The 8,842-nt window shown below is 41.9% G+C and overlaps 1 pseudogene; it reads right to left on the bottom strand.

Annotated features, from left to right (window-relative positions):
- Positions 1 to 2,584: 2,584 nt before the first annotated feature.
- LOC129406878 (small nucleolar RNA SNORA73 family) lies at positions 2,585 to 2,773 on the bottom strand (annotated as a pseudogene).
- Between the last annotated feature and the right edge of the window lie 6,069 nt (positions 2,774 to 8,842).

Genomic DNA, 8,842 nt, shown 5'->3' with positions numbered 1-8,842 from the left:
AGACAAAAATATTAAGGAGCAGCTGAAGTCTCTCATACTGGGGTCTGTCCTGAAGAGAGACCCCAAAACTGTATGGGAGTGTCTCTCCCAGGTGTCTCCTCTGAGCTGTAGATGCCTGCAAAGGCCACGGGAGGCCATAGATATAGCCCTCCCAAAGGAGTCATAGAAATCTGGGGGGGGGGGCAGGGGGGGCGGAAATATTGCATTTCCTGTTGACGAGGGATCTGAAGTCCCAGGCAATTTTATTTAAACTTCAAAGAACAGCATGACGGCAGCTGGTAGCTGGGTTATATATACAACTGTGAGAAATGGGGAGGAAGGACCTGAGATCCCCATTTCACAGAATAAATTTAACTAGAGAGATGAGGAAGTATGTCCAAGGTTGCACAGTGAGCAGGAGACCGTGGGATTTGAACCACCTACCCTAAAATGGCCTGGAGAGGATTTGTACCCTAAATATATAGTTCCTATCACCCGAGTCTTAGGTTGCGCTAGTTCCTCCCCTTCCCAAGACTGGGAAGAGTCCTTTTGTCCTTTCTGCTCATTTGTGAGCTGCCCGAATCTTTCTGGTAAACTACCTGCTTTGCCTGGGCTCTGTCTCGGCCTGAAGCACCCCAGGTTGATGGTCTGTGCTTAGCTGCAGCCTGGTCCTGGGCCAGCACACCCAGCAATTCCCCACAGGCACTCACAGAGAGGCGGGAACAGCTGTTCTCAGAAGGAAACTGATGAGAGGGTGTGAGAACAGGGAGATGGGCACGAGCCCTCGTGTCCAAAACCTCTTCTCGGCTTCCGCAAAGCCCATCATGTTCAAGGAGATGGGGTGGGAGTTGTGGAGAGAGGCGGAGGAAGAAAATGTCCCTCATTTGCAATGATGGGACTCAAATCTATAAATAGTCCTCAGAAATAGAGCATATCCGAGAGACAAGTCATTTGTGGAGTTACATTTAATTCAATAGTGGCCCTTTTTCCCTTCTGAGACAAGCTATTTGATTTTATTGAAACAGACGAAAACAAAACCCATCTTGAGTCACCGCATAATCTATTCTACCTCTTTGCCACCTCTTCCACAGGATTCAACCTTCTGAGGTCCTTGGGGGCTTGGGGGGTGGGGGGTGGGCAGATGCAGGTTCTTTGAGAAGGGTCATTAAGCACCCCATCCCTTCTCTCCTTCTCTCTCCATCCAGGCACCTGAAAAACTAATCAGAGCCAGCAGCCAGAGGGGAGAGATTCATTAGCAGATCTGGTTTTGCATAATTTAGTAGTTGGCATTAGCAAATTAAGTCTGCTTGGCTTCCCTCATTGTAATGGCCATTAGAGAAAACGTGAGGAAACACAGGCTCATAATCCCAGCAGTTTTCTGGAGATGATAATTAATAACAACAATAGAGTGCTAATAAGACTTGCAGTTTTTCCTTCCACTCACATTTTCAGGCTCAGTTCCTCACCACTGTAGCTGAGGAGAGCAGTTCCCATCTGATGGGTCAAGAATGTGGACTGAGGACAGTGTAGCCAGGGCGGGGGTGGGGGGGTGGGGGGGCAAGAACTATCCTGAGAACTGTCTCCTTGAGCCACCCTTTCTGTCTAGCTCAGCGTGTTCGGGCAGAGGCCTGTGCTGTTGGTGTCAGAGGCATCGAGGGACCTCAAGAGAATCAGGCCGGTCTCAGGCCTCAGGACCAACATCTGAGGGTCTTCTCTCCCACAGCTTTCTCAGTCTGCACCTCAGCCTTCGCTTGGCTCGAAGAAAGCCTTCGATCAACAACAAGGTTACAGCTAATATTTGTTTAATGCTCCCAGGCATAGACGTCTCTCCCATCAGTGACACAGCCACCCATGAAGTAGGCTGCAATATCAGTCTCAGTTCACTGGCAAGGAAAATATGCTCGTAGACGTGAAACATACTTGGTTGGGGTGGCTTCATGGCCCCAGTGAATTGATACAGTGATGCAGGAACTATAGATACATCAATGAGCCTTCGTCATGCGGTCCTGCCCTCTTGCTAAACCCTAGCTAGGCCATAAATTTGCTACTGGCCTGAACTTGACCAATCAAAGCCTCTCTTTGGGCCTTGATTGGTTGGAATGAAGGTAAGAGAACTGTGTCCTTCTGGTGACAGCTGGGGCCATCTCAGTGCTCTGCACCCCATGAGGAGAAGGGCAGGAGGCCTGTGCACTGACAGCAGGGAGCTGGGCAGAGCTCTGAGATACTGAGGTATCCTTTACTCAGGCTCTTCCGAGGCTTGAATTTAAGTTTCTATCACTGAGTATCACGAGTTTAAAGCCTAGTTCTTCCACGGCATGTGGCTTGGCAGGAGTAAATACATATTTAAAAGTGAGTATATATATTTTGAAGGCTTACCTGGTTTTTTATGATCTTTAACATAAAGTGTATAGCATATTAATTATTATATACTCAGGCACCTTCAATTTCTATGTGTTACTATGATATAAATCTGAAGACCTTTCAATCCAAGATATTATGCTACAAGTCCTTCCTTGCTTGCTCTCAGGCCTTCTTCTCTCCAGTCATCCTGATGCTTGAGTTCTGAGGTTAGCAGACCACAGCCCTCAGGCCACCACTTTGTTGTCCATGCTTCCTGTATGGTTTCACTCCTCAGTCCTTGTCCACAGGACTGAGAAGTTGTAGAAAGATGCAGGTACAGACCCAAGGCCAGGCTTTTTCTTCAACATGCAGAAAGGGACTGTACATTATGGGCAGAGCACTAGTCTCCTTTTTCCTTTTTCTTTTTTTCTTTTTGGGTCACACCCAGCGTTGCTCAGGGGTTACATCTAGTTCTTCACTCAGGAATTACTCCTGGCAGTGCTCGGGGGACCATATGGGATGCTGGGAATCAAACTTGGGTCTGCTGCGTGCAAGGCAAATGCCTTACCCACTGTGCTATCACTTCAGCACCAGGCCTGTTCTCCTTGACAATGGACAGTGCCTGGAGAAGTGACCTTCCAGGAGAGTCATGCCAGAAAGGATAGTGTCTTATTTTCCTGTCACCCTTGTGTCCTGGGCCTCTTTTTCTCTGAGAGGTAACTGCCAGACTAAATTTTTGTTCCCTTTGCTCTTTGAATCGTAACATTGGCTTATAACATTATGTAAATTTTATCATGCAGATTTATTTTTATTTATTTATTTATTTATTGCTTTTTGGGTCACACTCGGTGTTGCACAGGGGTTACTCCTGGCTCATGCACTCAGGAATTGCTCCTGGTGGTGCTCAGGGGACCATATGGGATGCTGGGAATCGAACCTGGGTTGGATGCGTGCAAGGCAAACGCCCTACCCGCTGTGCTATCATTCCAGCCCCAATCATGCAGATTTAAGTACATCTATATGTAGTGCTATATTATGCATGTCACTAAAAATCAACCTTCTATTTATCATTATAAAATTGACCTCACTTATCTAATTTATCCACTCCTCCCTCTTCTCCTCTGGTGACTTCTGTTTTGTTTTTGTAGACTAAGGCTTTGTTTTTTATTCTGTTTTGTTTATTTATCTAATTTATTTATCTGTCTACCATACAGAGTGAAATCATACAGTGTTCGACTTTCTCTGGCCTGTTCATCATGCATCGTATGCTCTATGGTTATCCATATTACCGCCAATGTTTTTTAAGTTTGTTTGATTGTGGGATACACCTGGGGGTCCTCCGGGGCTACTCCCAACCCAGTGTTGGGGGCTGGAACCTGGTGGCGCTCAGGAAGCAATGTGGTCAAAGGAGAACTCTTTGACCTTCCTGCACTGAGCCTTCTTCTTAGTGCCATGTCAATGTTAGTTGGAGTATTGGTTCATTGTGTATGCATTTGTATGAATAAATGCATCTTATTTATTCATGCATCTCTTAGTGAACATTTAAGTTGTTTCCAACTTTTGGTTATCATGAATAATGTTTTGATGAACATGGGTGTGTATGTACCTCCTCAAATTTGTGTTTTCATATTCTTTGGAAAAATATTCTGCAATGGAATTACTGGATCATATGGTAATTATATTGCTTTTTTTTTTACTTGCTTTTGGGTCATACCCTGCAGTGCTCAGGGCATACTCCTGACTCTGTGCTCAGGGCTTACTCTTGGTGTGGTTTAGGGAACCACATGTGGTATTGGAGATCAAGCTTGGACCAGGAACACTGAAGGTAAATGCCCTACCCGCTGTACTATCTCTCTGGCCCATAATTCTATTACATTTTAAAGAAATTTTTATTTTATTTTTCATATGGCAGTAACAATTTGTATTCCCACCAAGTGCACGAGGATCCTTTTACTTGATTTTTCCTTTTTTATTTTTTAAGTTTTATTTTCCCCGTACACATTTTTTTTTGTGATTTACAAAGTTGTTCATATTGATTTGCTACAGACATTCCAGCACCAATCCCACTACCATTGTACCTTTCACTACCACATCTCCAATTTTCCCAACTACCCTATAAGCCTGTTCCTATAGCAGGCCCTCAATAATTTATTTTCTATTGTTATTATAATTTGTTAAAAGACTGTCACTATCATCCCATTGTTCATTGATTTGTTCGAGCGGGCACCAGTAACATCTCTCATTGTGAGACTTATTGTTACTGTTTTTGGCATATTTGTTACGCCACGGGTAGCTTGCCAGGCTCTGCCGTGTGGGCTTGATACTCTTGGTAGCTTGCCGGGCTCTCCAAGAGGGGCAGAGGAATCTAACACGGGTCAGCCGCGTGAAAGGCGAACGTCCTACCACTGTGCTAGAGAATAATCAAAAAATTATTCCTCAGAAGAAAGTTAGTGAAGATTGTTGTTTCTTATCATGGAGCTATTAAACCCTTGTATAAGAGATTAGTAAGATGTTGTTATAGGTTAAGACTTCTGTGTTGATATTTTGTTAATCAAGATTGGTTGCCTTCTACATTGCATTCCATCCAAGCTGGTGTGATACTCCTGGTTTATCAGTGTTTGAGGTGTTGCTCCAGGAAGTCCAAAAATTTTAGCAGGGTGATGTAGCTGGAGTTAAATTTTTAAGAGGTAGAGCTGGGGCTTTCGGAAGTAAAGGGATATGTAACCCATTCCCAACTCCATGAAAGCCTGGAGATTTCTATCACAAAACCCACATACCTGAGTTTTTCAACAGATTAATTTCTGGATGAGACTTGTCCTGAGTAGTGGAGTCTGCCCAGGAGCACAGCAGCGATTGTGGAGTGTGGAGGTTTTTGGGTGCCAGGGCTCTGACTGGGTGCTGGGCTCACTCAACCCCTCTGGGGTGCTCTGGATGACTCAGCCTTGTGTGGTGTCTGAAAGAGTCTCTGCCAAGGCTCCTTTTTTTAAATGTATATATCCTCACCAACACTTGCTTTTTTCTGACTTTTAGAGAATAGCCATTCTCATAGATGTGAGTTAATATCAGATTGTCATTTTTATTTGAATTGCTCAAAAAATAAGGAATACCATTAAGTAATCTGTATTTCTTTTGGAAAGTAGTAGAAAGAAATTTCCAGATCTTCTACTAATTTAAACAATTCATGGTAGATCTTCTGTCTGCTGCTCTATTCCAGGTAGGTTCTGACTTTGGCTGACATCACTGGGACCAATCCAGAACAGGAGGCAGAGCCCCTCCCAGCTTGCTGGTTCCCAGCAGCCTCCACACCTGACCTGTGCCGTATAAATGGTTCCACACTGCAGCCCCTAAACTTCCTAAAGTTCTACTCAGCAAATTATACACTGCTTTATACTTCCTGTCATTTGGTGAAGATGGACAGAGAAGAGAACAATTACAGCTCAGACCCTCAGTGTCTTCCAGGGGTCCTAACTAAAAAGACTTCACCCTCAGCACAACAAGAATTCTAGAGAACCAATGAAGAAAATGTGTAGATACTCACTAACCTCAGTGAGTGAAAGTAATATCAATAAAGGCACAAACACCACCAGTAAATCTTCAGACAATGTTTTTAATGACAGTCTGATAAGGATGTTTAATGAGTTCAAACAGAAACAGCACACTTAATCAGCAAAGCATAAGAAAGTATAAAAGTTGAAATGAAAAAACTACTATAATCAAAAATGATAGAAATGAACATGGTAGGTGATCTTAAAAGGTCAATGCAAGTTCTGAATAGCAAAATAACAGAAGCTGAGCAAAAATTCTAGAGGCTCCATGATGAGGAAAAAATTGCTAAGAAAAAGCAGAAGGTAGAAAATAGTCTGAAAAGGCATGAAAAGCAAAAAATCAAGGGACCTATACAGTATCAGCTGAGTGAAGTTACTCAGAGGGAGGAAGATAGTCATGTATATGGTATATAAAGAAACAAGATGATGGAATGACACATGGCTGAAGAAAATAGAAACAAAGAACATGAGAACTTTATTCAGTAGAAAAATGGCCAGTGGAGAGGTATGAGTGGATTGATCAGGGAGGGAATAATGTCTATGGTGGAAGGAAGTATTCAACCGGGAGAAGGAGCTGGTAAAGTGTTAGGAATAAAACCTTATTAGCAACAGTCTATAAACCACACTGCAAAAACTTAGTTTTAAAAATGTACTGTTGCAGAAGAGAGAACTATCTTTTCAGACCATGATGCACTGAAAATAGAAGTTAATCAGACACAGAAATGGAAAATCAAATCAAACACCTGGAAATTAAACAGCTCACTATTGAACAACCAGTGTCTCAGAGAGGAAATCAAAGAGGAATCAAAAGATTCCTGGAAACAAATGAGAATGAGGACATGAACTACAAGAACTTGTAAGCAGCAAAAGCAGTGTTAAGAGGAAAGTTTATAGCTCTGCAAGTATTCATCAGGAAGAAAGAAAAGGCTCACATAAATAACTTCACAGCTTAAGATCAAGGTCTTGGGAAGTGACCAACAAAAGACCCCAAACCAGAGAAAGGAAATAATAAAATTTAGAGCAGAAATTAATGAGATGGAATTAAAAAAAAAACAGTCCAAAAGATTAATGAAACCAAGAACTGGTTCGTTGAAGAAATAAACAATATCAGTAAACCACTAGCAAGAGTCATAAAGAAACAGAGAAAGAGAACTCTAATAAATTGAATCAGAAATAAAAGGGAAGACATCAAAATAGAAACCACAGAAATTCAAAGGATCATCAAATTATTCTGAGAATCTTTATGTCATTAAACAAGAGAGCCTTGAAGAATGAGTAAATTCCTGGATTCCTATAACCTTCCAAGACTGAACCAGGGAGATTTGGAATACCTGAACAGATCTATTACTATTGAAGAAATTCAAATGGTAATTAACAGTCTTTCTGAAAACAAAAGCCTATGGATTCTCTAGTGAATTCTTCCAAACCTTTAAAGAGGATCTTCGGACAATCCTTCTTAAGTTTTTCCAGGAAATTTAAGAAACAGAAACACTCTGAAACTTTCTATGAAGCAACTTATCACCCTGATGTCAAAGGCAGACAGAGACACCACAAAAAGAGAATCAGAGGCTGAAATCCCTGTTGAGCACAAATGCAAAAATCCTCAACAAAATACTAACAAATAGAATAAATAATAATAAATAATAGAATAAATAGCAAATAGAATAAAAGGTGTATGATCAAGAAGATCATACACCTTGACTAAGTAGGATGCATCCTGGGAATGTAAGATGGTTTAACATTCGCAAGTCAATCAACATAATACACCATATCAATTAAAGAAAACATAAAACCCATATGATCATACCAGTAAATGCAGAGAAAGCATTTGACAAGATCCAGCAGTCATTCATGATAAAAGTCTCTCAACAAAATGGGAATTGAAGGAACTTTCTTTAATGTAGTCAAAGTCAACTACCACAAGACCAGAGCAAACGTTATTCTCTATGGGGAAAAACTAAAAGCCTTCCACCTAAGATCAGGCACAACACAAGATTGCCTACTCTTGCCACTTCCATTCAGTAGAATACCTGAAGTATTTGCCAGAGCAGTTTAGGCAAGAAAAAGATATCAAAGGCATTCAGATAGGAAAGGAACAACTCAAGCTATCACTATTTGCAGAGGACATGACATTATACTTTGAAAATACTAAAACTTCTACAAAAGGCTTCTAGAAACAATAGGCTTATATAGTAAAGTAGCAGTTACAAAATCAATACCCAATAGTCCATGGGTTTCCTACATACAAATAATGAAGAGAAGAAAGAGATATATATTTTTTATAATTTATTTATTTTTAATTAGAGAATCACCGTGAGGGTACAGTTACAGATTTATACACTTTTGTGCTTATACTTCCCTCATACAAAGTTCGGGAACCCATCCCTTCACCAGTGCCCATTCTCCACCACCCGTAAACCCGGCGCCCCTCCCACCCTCCCCAATCCCATCTCCCCCCCACCCCACCCTGCCACTGTGGCAGGGCATTCCCTTCTGTTCTCTCTCTCTAATTAGCTCTTGTGGTTTGCAATAAAGGTGTTGAGTGGCCGCTGTGCTCAGTCAAGAAAGAGATATTTTTAAAAATCCCATTTACCATTGCGTCCCAGAAAATCAAGTACCCTGGAATCAGCTTAACTAAAGAAATGAAGAGGGGCTAGAGTGATAGCACAGCGGGTAGGGCGTTTGCCTTGCACGCGGCCAACCCAGGTTTGATTCCCAGCATCCCATATGGTCCCCTGAGCACCGCCAGGAGTAATTCCTGAGAGCAAAGCCAGGAGTAACCCCTGTGCATCACTGGGTGTGACCCAAAAAGCCAAAAAAAAAAAAAGAGAGAGAGATGAAGAACCTTTACCAATACAACTGAAAAACACTACTTGAAGAAATAAAGAAGACATAAGGAAATGGAGACATATCCCTGCTCATGGATTGGAAGGATCAACATTGTCAAAATAGCAATACTTCCGACAGCATTATACCAA

The sequence above is a fragment of the Sorex araneus genome, chromosome 8 (assembly GCF_027595985.1).
Source record: "Sorex araneus isolate mSorAra2 chromosome 8, mSorAra2.pri, whole genome shotgun sequence".
Lineage (NCBI taxonomy): Eukaryota > Metazoa > Chordata > Mammalia > Eulipotyphla > Soricidae > Sorex > Sorex araneus.
Note: the sequence above shows the minus strand (reverse complement) of the source record. Positions and strands in the feature narration are given on the sequence as shown.